A 14793-nucleotide genomic window follows, 5' to 3' on the forward strand; every position below is an offset into this window, starting at 1 on the left:
AAACCAGTATAAGGATTAGCATAACAAAGATCAGAAGTTAGCTTTTACTGGTAATTTTATCAATTAGTATAATTTCACTGCTTAATGAAATTAAAAGTTTTTGGGAAAATGATCTGGCTAAAAACATCTTAGAGACACTCTGTACACTTATAGGAATGTACAATAAGAAACAAGCAAGACCTACACTCTTTAACCTTAAAAGAGCGCCCAATGCTTAATGTGTAAATCGTCCTGTGACTAGCCATTGGTTTAAGAAGATTCAGGTTGTCTGGAGTTGACTGCCCACGTACTAGGTCCTACTTCTGAAAGTTTGTTATATCTGTTTTCAGTTAATTTTTCATGCTTGGAGGGGTTTGACCAATTAACAGGATAGAGCTGGCATTTTAGTGGAAACAGTACAGGTTGGTTTTTTGCCTGTTTATAAATGAATGTTTGTTTAGTAATTGTATGTAAGTGTGGGAGAATGTTCTAAGATATTTGCTTTCATCCTAAGTTAGTAGATCATTTTACTGAATGGTTAACTTCCAAATTGACTTCAGAAAACATAAGAACAAAGTATGCAATATTGACATTTCTCATTGTTCAAAATTTCTACTATTTTGAAGAATGAAAAACATTACTTTCTTTAAAAATTTTTTAACTTCCTTGATTTATTAGTAGGGGAGAAATTATTTTTAAGTATTAACCATGTGTATTTCCAGTTTTTTCAATGCTCCATTCATGTTCTTTATTGATGTATCTTGCAAATATTTTATCCAGATGTTTTTTACATATAAAGCTTGTGATTTTTTTTTGATTGGCAAAATTTTGAAAAGTTTAGATCTTTAAACCAAGCAATCTGTTCCTTTATTTTAGGCTTTTTTTTCTCCACAATTGAAGAATTTGCTTACTTAAATTTTATTATTTCTTTATGATATAATTTATTAGTTTTATTTTGCATTTAACTTTCATCATTATGGAAGTGTTTCAGAACAATTTATCAAACAAATCTTCCCTTCCTCCTTGTTTATTTAGAGTGCCTTATTTATTACATATGCAAGTCTAATATATTTGATAGTACCATGTTCTTTACATTATTAGACCTTTATAACATGTTTTACTGTTTGGTAGGACTAAACTCTCTTTACTCATTACTCTTCTTTTTCAAATTTTTCTTAACTCTTATCATTCATTATTTCACATTAAATCTAAAAATATTTTGTCCAGGTTAAAAAGAAACTCTTGAAGCTCTGATGTAATCACTTCATATTATAAATTAATTTAAAAGAACATTTTAATACTATTCTAGTTTCTCATTCATGAACATGGGATATTTCAACATATATTTAAGTTGCTGTTTACACAAATAACCCATAGATGTCCATGAGTCTTGTACATGTAAAAAAGGCTGCTTTTACGTATTTTATATTCTTTTCCTTTAACTGTTTTTCTTCTGTCTTATTTTTTAAGTGGTTTCTGCTGATTTGCCAAGAAACGATTGCTTTTCCTATTTTATCTTACATCTTCCTGATTTACTGAACTTTCTTATGAAGTCTAGTAACTTTTCAATTTATTGTCTTGAATTTTCTGGGTAGAATATATATCCCTCTTTCCCAAAACGGAAACCTTCAAATTCTTTATATTCTGTGTTATTAGCTGAAATGCCTAGGAAAATTCTAAATGTTAGTGGGGATTGTAAATATACTGTGTCTACTGTAGATTTTAATGTGTGGGGCTAACTAATAATTTTTCTATTAAGAAAATGGCTATTGAGTTTAGATAGATTGATATTTTTTGCACATAAATGCTTTTTCATCCTAGGTTTTAGGAAAGATTGAAAACTGGGAATGGGGCTGACTTTTGCCAAAATTATTTTTAACAGCTTTGTTTAGATACACATTTTATGTGTTTGTTTTGCATATTTTCATCTGATACGTTACATGAGAGATTCCCCATTACTAAATTCAACTTAATTTTCAAAGTTAAAATTCAATGAACCCCAGAACATGTAACAGTTTTATCTCTTACACAGAGATCATATTACATATTTTAAATAGTCAATTTTACCTCCTAAGCATTCTTGCTTTCTTTCTCTCTTTTTCTTTTTTCTTTTGCTTTTATTAAACAGCTCTTCAACCATATTGTAGATGTGAAAAGAAAAAAGAATTCTTTTTAATATTAAGGCTGAGCTTTCCCCACCCTTTTAAATTTATTTATTGCCTCAGGCTCAGAAATTATATTTAGTTTGGAAACATTTTTCTCTTTTCAATTATATTTGGAAATTTTATTGTTTCACTAAATGATTTGCCAGTGTTTTTCTTTCACAAAGCTTATTCGTTCTCATACTGGTTTCAGGAAATTATCTGTGGCCAAGGCTGATTTGTTATTTTTGTTAGCATGTGACTCACGTCCTTCTGTCTTCCTTCCTTCACATAGTTTAACAAGCTTAAAGGAAAACATCAAGGGATGGGTCTATGTAGCAATGACAACAATTAAAAAAATAATTCTATAAACATTAGCATACTGTACATAACCAAGGTATTTTTTTGAGGGATTAGGGACTTAAAGACTGCTATCTTTTAAACTTGAAATTTGGAGGTAGAGGTTGTTAATACCACCTTCGTAGGGGAAGCCCACATTAATCCCATTTTTCTTGGGGCTCACCTCCTGTGTTCCTTTGTTAGCGTTCCGTATAAATTCAGTATAAGTGAATGAGGTGAAGAGAGTCAACACATGTTTTAGAAAGTCTTTTCCCTGGACTGTATACTTGGGATATCCTGAAGACTCACAGGTGTATCTCTGTACAGGGCAAATACAATTCCTTAAAATAGGCATTTGTACCATTTAGACATGGATCAAGTATTTTGGTAACATTCCCTTGGTTAACTATGCATACTAGTAACTGACCTTGAACATGATATTGTTTAAATCCATTATAACTCTGGGGCTTTGAAATAGGAGAATCTGAACAATTACTGAAAAATAGGAAGTCAGTCATATTTTGAGGAAAAGAAATTCAACATTTTTTTTTCAGATAAAGTTTATAGTTTGAGAATAACCTAACCACTTCAAGGATGTTGTGTCATCTAATGGAAAGAGTAAGGGAGGAAGACAAATGTAGTTGTGAATCCCCTCTGCCACTTTTGCTGTGTCATTCGACAAGTTCACCTCAGTTAGCTTCAGTTTTTTTATTGGTGAAACAGAGATAATAATAAACATCTTATAGAACTGTTTTAATTACCTCTTGAATGTGTATGTGTACATGTGTGCATACTTTTGTTTTCCTAGTCCTTTGCTACTTAGAGACGTTCCAGACCAGCAAGATAGGCATTGCCTGGAACCTTGTTAGAAATAGAGAATGGCTACCCCTAGACTTACTCTGTATGTTAACAAGCCCTCCTGGAAGATCCCTGTGGAGGTTAAGTGGAAGCAGCCCTGCCCCACGTTGCACAGAACCTCGCACAGGGTTGAGCTTGTCAATGTTGCAGACCACTGCCCAGATGGGGAGAGAGAGCCACCGAGCAGAAACCAACTGTCAAGGGGCTATATTGGTTGGGGATCTCAGCATCAGTAAGATGAAGATTCACAGCCATTTGGAATAAAGTGTACCTCTCAGAGAGAAGAAACTGTGGTTGGAGCAGCTAATTAGAAACTCTTTGGAGATTACACCAAAATGCTCTTAGCTTCAGCTTTAAAAGTCTGCAAGTCCAGAGGGTTTGAAGGCTGATACTGACAAGGGGCTCCAGTATAGTCAAACCTGTTCACTTCCCTTACCACCAGCTCCCAGAAGGAGCCTAAAACAGTCCCGCAGAGCAGGGGAAGCAGGCCCAAGCTGGTGCAAGAAGGAAGGCTTAATGTTAAATCCAGTTCAAAATTTTGGTTACTACCTTGGACTAGATACTCTAATTACTACATTGAGTTTGTGTTTGTCTTAAAGTGACTGTAAGACTGTTTAGTATTTAAAAGTGAACCTGTGAGTTTTCATCTGGTGCTAGAGGAAATCACCCCCTTGAATAAAGTTTAGAAGAGGATTGCAGGATTAAAAAAAATTTATATTTCAACCAAGTCATGAATTATGGCTAGTTTAATATAGCAGTTACATATACCCTCAAGTTCCAGCTTCTAGCTTAAGATTTAACCTATAGGTCAAACTTCATTCCATACTGAATACTCCCTGACATTGCCTAAAATGTGTTTTGTACAAATCAAAATGTGTTTTGTAGCATGCTGTGTACTAAATATTTAATAATATTGAGTATGTTGTGAGCTCCTGATTTTTTTCAGATTCCTATATGATTCTTATCCTCCTAAGATTAGAAATTATTTCTTCTACTTTGTAATTTTCCCTTCTATACTAAAACCTTCTAACCCTCATTTCTTTGTAAAGAATGTGGTTGACAACTACTTGTAAAAAGAATGGAATTAAATTTCATTTTTGGTGATTTTTATGTTGTTAAAGCACACATGTTCAAAAATACACATGAAAGAAAGAGAAATGTAAATTTATTTTTACTTAATTAAGCCTTTGTGTCAAATGTAACCTTTATCCTGGGGCATATTAGAGGGAAAACAACATCATTTTAAACTCCCTGTGTTGTATTCTTGAAAATGGCATGTTTGCACTAGAAATGACTGCTGAAAATATTATTTAGAAAATGATACTTTTTAGGTTTATAAATTATGACATTTCATTTGAATGGCACCTAATTTTATCATAGCCTCCAAGTGAGCAAAGAAATTTCAGGTTCATAATGGTGGAAAGTAGGGTCTATGGTAAAAAGACATTGTATAGAAATGCTATGTCTTAAACATCTTTAACAATATTTGATATTAGAAATTCAATATTCTTTTATTAAATTTTAGTATTTTAAGCTTTATTATATGATGATAGAATTTCTTCAAGGTATGAGAGTTGCCTTCATCATAGTTCCAAGGACAGGTGCTCGGTGCCTCACCGTTTCTATGTACAATGTGCTGTGTAATGTTGAATAATATTCTTTTACATCTTCCATACATAAAATAAAATGAAAAAAACAAATAATTTATATAATATATAATACCACACATTATATATGCATATATATAATATATACATAACTTTGTGGCTTTATCTCCTAACATAGCAACTGTCCCTAGAATTTTTACAAAGAGTGCTTGAAATGTTATTTCAAGCACTCTTTGAGTAAGAGGTTAGATACTAAGAATTTTGGTTTTGGCTGGCACCAAGGTTCAGGGAAAAAGGCGGACAATGATTGTACCTAAGAGAGACCAGGAAATAATTTGTTACTTTTTCAGAGAAGTAAAGAGGAGATGAAAGAACACGTAGAATAAAGGACGAAGAGAAGAATCAACAAGATGAAGAGAACTGAGATTACATAAAATGGAAGGTCAGTGGCCATCCTGAGAGGTGACATAATCGATGAGAATTTAAGATAGATATACTTGTTATTTAATTTGAAGTTGGTGTTTGTGGCTGGATGGGTTATGCTCTCTATTCCAGAAATCATTTAGCCATCTACTATGCCTTTAAATTCTTACTGTCACAGTATTTATTTGTTTTGCGGAAACCAGTGAAGATATATTTCAGGTTTGGGTTGAGACAAAAGAGAGAGAGAGAGCGAGTGTGAAAGCAGAATTCTAGATCAAGAAATGAAGATATTTATCCTCTTCTCCCCATGCCTTATTGAATTTTTTGAGCATATGAGATTTTTTATTTCCAAAAGTACATGGACTTGTTTGGAGAGAGTGGTAAGTCACATTAATGGGTACTGTGCAGCAGACATTTGAGTTCCAGAAAAATCTCTTATTATTGCCAACGTTTATATTTTGGTTTGTGTTTTGACAGTTCTTCCTTTTGAAGAATACATCTGACAGACTTATTATAAATCTATGCAAACATGAGAGCAGCCTTTTTCTTAAACATTCTTGAGGTCAAACATTAGGTATTAGAAAACAGTTTCCTTGGGTTATCTTAGCCTAGATAATATCTGGATTCATCAATCTGAATGGGAAAATCTTTGAGCAGCAAATTAATGGCATGAATAACTATAAATAAGCTGCCCATGTTAGCAGTATGGCACAGCATCTGACGGCTGGATCTGTACCATGCAACATCAATATCTTACACACACACAAATAGGAATCAATGAGCCATAACAACCCAGTGTTACTGTGCAAGTCCAACAAAATTAAATTGTTCTAATGTATTGAAATAAATTATGGGGTATGAAGGAAAAGCAAGATTTTTCTTATAAGCTACTCACTATTTTAAGACTAAAAATGAACTTCCTGGATTAAGTCTGCTTCTTTTCTATCCTCCTCAAACTTTCTTTTTATTGTACCTATATCTGTAGTTTCACAGATATATTCACAGATACATGTTTCACAGTTAAATTGAAATAAATAGCCAAAGACACCTGGAATGTCTTAAAATATTTGGAAATTAAACTCTACTTTTCATAAAAAACACAAGAACAATGAAGAAAATCACCAGATTTTACTTTAGAAAAGACTTGAAATGAAATGAAACTTAAAACACAACATATAAAAGTGTGTGGGATGCAGCTAAAGCAGTGCTTAGGAGAAAATGTATAGTTTAACATGCTTATTAGAATAGAAGGAATTGTAACTTAAATTCTCTAACCCCTCATTTTAATAATCTAAAAAGAACAGTTACTTAACCCGAAATAAGTAAAAGGAGGAAATAATAAAGAGCAAAATCAATTAATTTGAAATCAGGAAAATAATGAAGTATATTCTTCAAGGAGATAAATTAAAAACCTCTAGGGAGACTGATAAAAAAATGAGAGAAAACATAAACTACAAATATCAGAAATTGTAAAATGAAGAATCACTGCAGAGACTACAGATGTAAAAGATAATGAGAGGAAGCCATTACTCCCTTATACCATAACCAGACAATGACATCCAAGAAAAGAAATGTCAATATTCCTTATAAACATAGATGTAAACACTCTTTAAAAAGTCCAGCAACATATAGATGGGATAATATATCATGACCAAGTAAGATTTATCTCAGAAATGCAAGATTGATTTCACATTTGAAAAATCAATGTAGTTCATATAATTACCAGAATACTGGTGAAAGAATACCCATAAAATCATCTCATTTTGCAGAAAAGTTATTTGATAAAAATAACACCTATTGAATGAAATCAGAGTAATACTAAAACCTATTTTATAGGGTTGCTTTGATAATTTAATGATATAATGTTAAAAACTTAGCAAAGTGCTTGGGACATAATAAATGCTCACTATATAATGTCAAAAAAAATAACACCTATTGATTATTTTAAAACCCAGAAAAGTAGGAATTAAAGGGAACTTTATCTACTTAACAAAGGCATCTCTAAAAACCTATAGCTAAACCACTTTAAACGTGAAAGGCTAAATAAAATGCTTCCACACCTCTAAGATCACAAATAAGGTAAAGATACCAATTCTGAACACTTCTAGTCAGCATTTTACTGAAGGTCTTACCTATTGTAATAAGACAAAAACAGACAAAAATAAAAACCACAGACTGAAAAGGAAGAAGTAAAACTTTGAAGTTGTAAATAATATGACCAACTATGTAGAAAATCCATGGGGTATACAAAAATGTATTACTAAAACTAATAAATGACTTAGCTACCTAAGCCACAATGGCAACTTAACAGAATATGAGTTCAAAACAGAAATAACAGAATCAAGTTTATGTGGAGTCTGGTTATCTAGACACCACATTTGACTTCATTTGAGTATTTTTGACTATACCATATTCCATGCACACAACACAACTGAATTAATTTTGTTTATATAAAAGGGCTCAACAACCTGGCTTCAATCCTTGTATAGATGATTAGCTGATTAAAAAGTTTGGTAGATGAGGTGGTAAATACATTTTAGGCTTATGAAATTTAATCTAGGTAATAACTTCTAATCCCTGAACTGTTTAATTCATATTTATATTTTGAGGAAGCATGCAATGGAGACATTATTCATTGTAGGTAGAATTATTTTTATAGTGAAAGCTATCATTTCCCTGTTTTTAGAAACGTAGAACAAGCATTATTTTTAGAATAAGAATCAGCATATTGGTATTTTTCACTAAATGGCATTTGTACTTTATTTCGGCCAATGTTGGATTTTGAAATTAATAATTCATATAACTTGGGGAACACCGCATGGTATTATCATAACCAACAGAAAAATGTCTTAATTGCTTAGTTGCATTGATATTTGTTTATTTCCATGATAACTCAAATACAACATTTTCAAAGAGACTAAATTCCAAACATCTGTGAATATTCCCTACATCCGTTTCTGAAATACTGTGCATCTATAGTTTACAACTATTGGCATAGGGTCTGATTCTCCCAGTATTTATATATTGTAAATCTGCCAAGCTGCCTTAGAGTACTTGAATTGTCAGTAGTTGAAGGGATAAAGAACTAAAGAAGAGAGTTAATTGTTAATGGTTAGAAATTGGTAGAGAGTTAAAAGCTTTTTTGTTGGAATGAGATGAAGGATTTTAGAACCTAAGGCCTATTAACAAAAAAAAAAAAAGAGGTTGGTGCTTTCTCATTTATTTTGTACAATATCCCCATACCCATGAAAATAAAAATCAAATTTAAAGGCAAAGAACTGAGAGTATGGTAATTAGTTTATAATAAATATTCAAAAGGTATACACATCATGAAAAATTAGGCTTTAACATTAAACATGAAAAAAAAATGGTGGAACTTGAAGCAGACCCATGAACCTAGGGCAAATAAAAATATGGTTCAAATATTTAGAAAAATATCTTTCATGAATAGTAATTTCTGTTATTTTTATTTAAATGCAACAATGTATTAGAGAACATACTGTTTTCCTTGTGTACATCCAAAGTCTCTGTCTTACTCTTTAAATTTTAAAGAGCTCAGGTCCATTTAGAGGTGTAGCAGCTAAGTGAGACAGACATTTGAGCCACATGAAGCTAAGTAATAGCAGATTAATTGGGCATCTAACCATAAAATATTCCACATGAATAGAAAAGCTTTCTGGGGATACAGTCCTGGTGCTCTTGCCAATAAGACACTGGAATATTTACAGCAGGGGTGAGTAGGAAGCATTTAAAATGTTTCATAACTAGATGGAGCTTTTGCTGTATGTATAACATAAGCAACTAAATAAGTTTTTTTTACACATATCAGAAATACCTTTATTATTTATACATCAGGAATGCCAGCATGTGCCTTTATTAAAAGGCTTTTTGTGTCAATTTTTTTATTTTTTAATAATTTATGTGCTTTTTTTTTCAATATCTTTTAGCTCCTTATGATGAACCATTACTTCCCTGAGATTGCTTATCACTCTATCTCAAAAACTCATGGAGCAAGCAAATGAGCCACCAGAATATAAATACTGCAAGACTTTACATGTGTCTGCCTACAAGCTGTTTCTCCTTACCACGATTATGTCATACTAGAAATCACAGCAACAGCCGATGTTAGTTACAAGCCCCATAAAATATTCTGCCCTGAGCAGTCAGATTAAAGAGAAAACCCCATTGTTCAGTGTCAGTTCAGCCATAAAGGGATTCTGTAACTGCATTTGGCTACTTTCATTTTTCCAGGAAATTGGAGTTAAAAGAAATTTGATATGCTAGTAGATTGCTGTGGAAAAATGTAAATGTCCTGAAATCATTGAATATGAAGGGATAGTCCTCTTAATTTTTCAACATTATCTTGTATAATTTCTTAATGAAATCACACAGTGTTTGAGAGACCATTAAATGGCAATTTTGCTATTACATAGGGTTTAGAGAATTTAGCTTTGTTAACCTGCATTTTAGACAATTTAATATTTGGTGACAAATAACTGTTCAAATTACCTGATAGTTTTGAGTGACAATTCTGTCTTATCATTAAAAGCACACAGATCAGTCTTATAACTGGAAGGTACAGACTCAGGTTTTCTAAAGGGAGGGTGCACTAACTACTGCTGGCAGGTAAAACCCAGTCTGCTGGCTTGATAATAACATTTATTGGAACTCAGATATCGCCGTTCATTTAGGCATCACCTATGCTTGATTTCAAGCTGCAGTGGCAGAGCTGAGAAGTGCAACCGATACGGTATTGCTTGCAAAGCTTGAAGTATTGATCTGTGTCCTTTTACAGGAAAAAAATTGCCAACTTCTACTCTGAAATGACATTAGAATATTAGTTCTTCAGTTAAGTCATAAGCTAAAGCACACCATGGATGTAAAACAATCTTTAACATTTGATGTCTGGATTCCACTTCTGCCCAGCCTATTCTTGTGATGGTTTTAAAATGCAAATTTTGCCAGTGCGTTAATAGTTAAATTTTATGTTAAGTTCTCATAACTTGCTCCATATTTAAATTCTGTTCCTGTAGCCAAAGCTAATGGCTAAAGGAAAGCTGAAAGCAGTCTTAGAGGCTCTTGGCAAAGTACTTGTAGTGAGACAGTAAAGTGGCAGGTTGATTGTACCTGAAATCTACTTGATCCTAATGTAAAACATCAGTGAGAGAACAGAAATCTCTCTCAAGAAGTCCAAACAAAGTTTGCTTAACATCCAAATGGCCTTTGTTGAGAGTCCCTTGATCAGTGACAGCCATCCCTTAGGACCAATGAATTCTGGCTTCGTTGCCAGACTTGGAGGTGGCTCTAGCAAAGTGCAGATTGAGTGAGCAATAGTCACTTTAACTGTGGCCTAAGAAACATATCGACGGTGGTTAGTAAGCAAAGAGAGGTTCACTATTAAGCCTTCTATAAACCATTTTTCTTGATTAAAAAAAAAGGGAAGTTTCTATTAGTTACGATTCAAAATATAATATTTCTGTATCTCATTGGCTAAATGGTTTTCTAGTTAATTCATGTAGTTTCTCCTAGGAAAATGACCTATAATAAAACAACGTTCTAAATCCAAGTCATCTAAACTATCTATATATGTGTTATTTTGGAAAATGCCACTAATAATTTTACTCTTCAGACTTTTTTAAAGAAGTCAGTATAAAGGTTGGTGCCTAGCATATATCCAATTTATAAGATTTTTAAATTGATATTGGAAATCAAAATAATTTTACACTTTTATAAGAGAGATATGACTATTAAGACACACAAAAGAGAAAATTCAGTTTTGAAATGAATGGGAGCTCAGTTAATATCCTGCAGCACTTCCTGCCAAGACTTTCTCAGCAAAGTATATGCCCCAATGCCAGCAAGTTCATAGGACTCTATTGTATGCAGTTTTTTTATTTACATAATTCATGATTTAATTTTCTTTTCAATATCCCTTTCTTGTTTATTCTTTAAAAATCTTTTATGTCTACTTTAAGCTGTTGTACTTCATGTACTCTTGAAAACTACTTATAATTTTAGGAAAAAGGTGAGAAATAAATTCTTAGTTGAATTAAAACTCATTTTAAAAATAGCTATCTCAATTTCCCAGGCTTTTGATTCATAAAGCCAGAAAAGTAAAGAAACTCAAAACCAAGATATAAAATAATTTTCTATTGGCAAATTGTTTTAGATAAATTAATAGGACAGGGTCTTTGTATTGCAAACTCTACCCTACTAGATCATAGGAAATGGAAAATAACATTTATCAGAATATTAGTATTCATCATACAGAAAACACATAATAGATACTTTACATACATTACTTTATTTGCCCAAGAACACTATTATTCCAATTTCATAAATGGAGACTTACAGCAGTTAAAAAGATGAGGAAGAAGTTTCACTTTTCCAAAGTGTTTTAGAGAGACTATAACTCTGTATCAGTAAGTATGGCTTAAATTACTCCAACAGCATTCAGAAGACCTAGTTTGTTTCTTAAAACCATGATAAATACACCTGACAAATTCTTAATAGGAGCATCCTTCAGTCCCCAAACCAACAGCTTTAGTATAGGCATTATAATTAATTTACTTAAAATTTTTACATGGAAAAATATGTGAGATAGACCTACAGTTTTTTTATATTTTGGTATCATTAATATACAGTTACATGAGGAACATTGTGGTTACTAGATTCCCCCCATTATCAAGTTCCCACCACATACCCCATTACAGTCACTGTCCATCAGTCAAGTAAGATGCTATAGAGTCACTACTTGTCTTCCCTGTGCTCTACTGCCTTCCCTGTGCCCCCCCTACATTATGTGTGCTGATCGTAATGGCCGTTATTCCCCTTATCCTTCCCTTCCCACCCACTCCCTCCAGTCCCTTTCTCTTTGGTAACTGCTAGTCCATTCTTGGGTTCTGTGATTCCGCTGCTGTTTTGTTCCTTCAGTTTTTGCCTTGTTCTTATACTCCACATATGAGTGAAATCATTTGGTACTTGTCCTTCTCTGCCTGGCTTTCTTCACTGAGCGTAGTACCCTCTAGCTCCATCCATGTTGTTGCAAATGGTAGGAATTGTTTTCTTCCTATGGCTGAATAATATTCCATTGTGTATATGTACCACATCTTCTTTATCCATTCATTCATCTGCTGATGGACACTTAGGTTGCTTCCATTTCTTGGCTATTGTAAATAGTGCTTCAGTAAACATAGGTGTGCATATGTCTTTTTGAAATTGGGCTCCTGCATTCTTAGGGTAAATTCCTAGGAGTGGAATTCTTGGGTCAAGTGGTATTTCTATTTTGAGTTTTTTGAGGAACCTCCATACTGCTTTCCACAATGGTTGAATTAGATTACATTCCCACCAGCAGTGTAGGAGGGTTCCCCTTTCTCCACATCCTCGCCCAGCATTTGTTGTTCCTAGTCTTTTCTATGTTAGCCATCCTAACTGGTGTGAGGTGATATCTCATTGTGGTTTTAATTTGCATTTCCCTTAAAATTAGCAATGTGGAGCATCTTTTCATTTGCCTGTTGGCCATCTGAATTTCTTCTTTGGAGAAGTGACTATTCATGTCCTCTGCCCATGTTTTATTAGGGTTATTTGCTTTTCAGGTGTTGAGGCATGTGAGTTCTTTATTTATTTTGTATGTTAACGCCTTATTGGATATGTCATTTACAAATATATTCTCCGATACTGTAGGATGCCTTTTTGTTCTGCTGATGGTGTCCTTTGCTGTACAGAAACTTTTTAGCATGATGTAGTCCCATTTGTTCATTTTTGTTTTTGTTGTTTCCCTTGCCCGAGGAGATGAGTCCAGGAAAAAGTTGCTCATGTTTATATTCAAGAGATTTTTGCCTATGTTTTCTTCTAAGAGTTTAACAGTTTCATGACTTACATTCAGGTCTTTGATCCATTTTGAGTTTACTTTTGTGTATGGGGTTAGACAATAATCCAGTTTCATTCTCTTGCATGTAGCTGTCCAGTTTTGCCAGCACCAGCTGTTGAAGAGGCTGTCATTTCCCCATTGTATGTCCATGGCTCCTTTATCTTATATTAATTGCAGACCTACAGTTTTTATAAACAATCCCTAATAACTTTTTAGTATTTGATTCTGTCATTGTAAAACAACTTGGGAATATTTCCTTTGTATGATCTAAAGACATTTGAATTGTCTGTCTTTATTTTTTGAAGTATAGATGGAACTAAATCATAAAACCAAGGGGTTCTGTATCTTTCTAATAGAGGAACTTTAAAAAGTATTATAGTATCTACTTTGGTAAGGGCATACTTATGCTTTCTGCTTCCTCTTGAGTCAGAGTTAGTCATTTATATTTTGGGGAGATAATATTGAAAACAATATAATATGACTAAGTTCTAAGAATTTTCCATATCAGGAAACCTATCAATATAATTCATTACAATAAATAATTTGAAGGATAAAAATTCAAACTTCATAGAGTAAATACTTGCAGAATTAACTGTTGATTGTTCCTTAATACCTGTCCTCCATATTGGCAATGGTAATAAAAATCCCAATTTCAGCAGGGTATGTGATTTCCCAGAATGAAGACTGTATTTCTTGACTTCTGGTTCCACCTGTAAGGAACTTGGAAGTTGTCCTTCCATGTTGACTAGTGATCCATGTTGACTAGTGACAGGCTGAATAATTAATAGCTCTACTTGGATCCATAAGAGATGGGCGGACAAAGGGCTTCCTTTAGAGCTGAGGTTGGAGACTCAGACAAGAGAATACAGGATGTCACCACTTACCTGAGTGGACACTCATGGCAGAAAGGCAGCAGGAAGCAGGGCTGATCTGTAATTGACAAATTGCTAGAAGCTCAGTGTGGACAAGTTTTGAGTTCAAACTTCAGAGGAACTGAGTAATAGGGGGACATCCACAATATTGTGAGATTTACTTTCAGCACCTCAACCAGGTTCCCATAGCAAACATTGGAGAAAAATCCCCCCCTGTGCTTCTAGCAGAGGGAAAAGAGAAAGCACCATTTTGATGTAGGCCAGAGCACTCTGTTTTTCTTATCAAGGCCTGCCCTCAGGGGAAGCCACTTAACCAGAGCCTAACTGACCTGGAGGAAGCAGGATGCCAACTCCAGACCGTGCTAGGCAGCCTGCCCGGCTTGAGGAGGAAAACTGAGAAACCCTTGTGAAGTTCACAGCTAGAGGCACAGGCTCACTAGGAGACTGAGACCTCATCACAGGATTACAGAACTCTTCCCCTCCCTCCACACCTCAGCACCCTGTCATAAAGGCCTGTTTGGAGCAGTTCCTTTCACCCGGTACATCACGTCTGGCTATGGAGAAAAGAGTGCAAGGCATACCAAAAGGAAAAAACACAATTGGAAGACACAGAGCAAGCAGCAGAGCTAGACAAGGCAGGGATGCTGAAATTTAAAATAATTATGATTAATATGATAAGGGCACTCATGGATAAAGTAAACAGC

This window comes from Manis javanica, chromosome 6 (assembly GCF_040802235.1).
Source record: "Manis javanica isolate MJ-LG chromosome 6, MJ_LKY, whole genome shotgun sequence".
Taxonomy (NCBI): domain Eukaryota; kingdom Metazoa; phylum Chordata; class Mammalia; order Pholidota; family Manidae; genus Manis; species Manis javanica.